The sequence below is a fragment of the Elephantulus edwardii genome, unplaced genomic scaffold, assembly GCF_000299155.1.
Source record: "Elephantulus edwardii isolate Elephantulus edwardi_28Jun2011 unplaced genomic scaffold, EleEdw1.0 scaffold00217, whole genome shotgun sequence".
NCBI classification, from domain to species: domain Eukaryota; kingdom Metazoa; phylum Chordata; class Mammalia; order Macroscelidea; family Macroscelididae; genus Elephantulus; species Elephantulus edwardii.
Genome location: NW_006399967.1, coordinates 3,000,757 through 3,002,595, shown reverse-complemented (window position 1 = coordinate 3,002,595; position 1,839 = coordinate 3,000,757).

The window sequence follows — 1,839 nt, the reverse complement described above, 5'->3', positions numbered from 1 at the left end:
ACACTGTGTCCTCACACCCTACACTGTGTCCTCATACCCCTACACTGTGTCCTCACACCCGTCTACATTGTGTCCTCACAGCCTACACTGTGTCCTCACACCTGTCTACATTGTGTCCTCACACCCCTCCACACTGTGTCCTCGCACCCCTCTAAACTGTGTCCCCACAGCCTACACTGTGTCCCCACAGCTCTACACTGTGTCCTCACACCCTACACTGTGTCCTCATACCCCTACACTATGTCCTCACACCCCTACACTGTGTCCTCACACCCCTCTACACTGTGTCCTCACACCCCTCTATACTGTGTACTCACACCCCTACACTGTGTCCACACACCCCTCTATACTGTGTACTCACACCCCATACTGTGTCCTCATACCGCTACATTGTATCCTCACACCCCATACTGTGTCCTCATACCCCCACACTGTGTCCCCACACCCTACACTGTGTCCCCACACCCTACACTGTGTCCCCACACCCTACACTGTGTCCTCACACCCTACATTGTGTCCTCACAGCCCTCTATACTGTGTCCTCACACCCATCTACACTGTGTTCTCACAACCCTCTATACTGTGTCCTCACAAACTACACTGTGTGCTCACACCCCTCTACACTGTGTCCTCACACCCTACACTGTGTCCTCACACCCCTACACGGTGTCCTCACACCCTACACTGTGTCCCCACACCCTACACTGTGTCCTCACACCCTACACTGTGTCCTCACACCCCTCTACACTGTGTCCTCACAACCATGCACTGTGTCCCCACATACCCCTACACTGTGTCCTCACACCCTTACACTGTGTCCTCACACCCCTACCAATGTGTCCCCACACCCCTCTACACTGTGTCCTCACACTCATCTACACTGTGTTCTCACACCCCTACACTGTGTCCCCACACCCCTACACTGTGTCCTCACACCCTACACTGTGTCCTCACACCCCTACAGTGTGTCCCCACACCCCTCTACACTGTGTCCTCACACCCGTCTACACTGTGTCCTCACACCCCTGTACACTGTGTTCCCACACCCCTACACTGTGTCCCCACACCCTACACTGCCTCCCCACACCCCTACACTGTGTCCTCACACCCTACACTGTGTTCATACGCCCCTTTATACTGTGTCCTCACATCCCTACACTGTGTCCTCACACCCGTCTACACTGTGTCCTCACACCCCTACACTGTGTCCTCACACCCCTACACTGTGTCCTCACACCCATCTGCACTGTGTCCACGCACCCCTACACTGTGTCCTCACACCCCTCTATACTGTGTCCTCACAACCCTATACTGCGTCCTCACACCCCTCTATACTGTGTGCGCACAGCCCTCTACACTGTGTCCTCACAACCCTACACTGTGTCCCCTCACGCCTCTACATTGTGTCCTCACACCCGTACATTGTGTCCTCACACCCCTACATTGTGTCCCCACAGCCCTCTACACTGCGTCCTCACACCCCTACACTGTGTCCTCACAACTCTACACTGTGTCCCCACACCCGTCTACACTGTGTCCTCACACCCCTGTACACGGTGTCCTCACACCCCTACACTATATCCTAACACCCCTACACTGTGTCCTCACACCCCTCTATACTGTGTCCTCACACCCCTACACTGTGTCTTCACACCCTACACTGTGTCCCCACACCCCTCTACACTATGTCCCCACACCCTACACTGTGTCCTCACACCCTACACTGTGTCCTCACACCCCCTACACTGTGTCTTCAGAACCTACACTGTGTCCTCACACCCCCCTACACTGTGTCCTCACACCCCTCTACACTGTATCCTCACACCCCTACACTGTGTC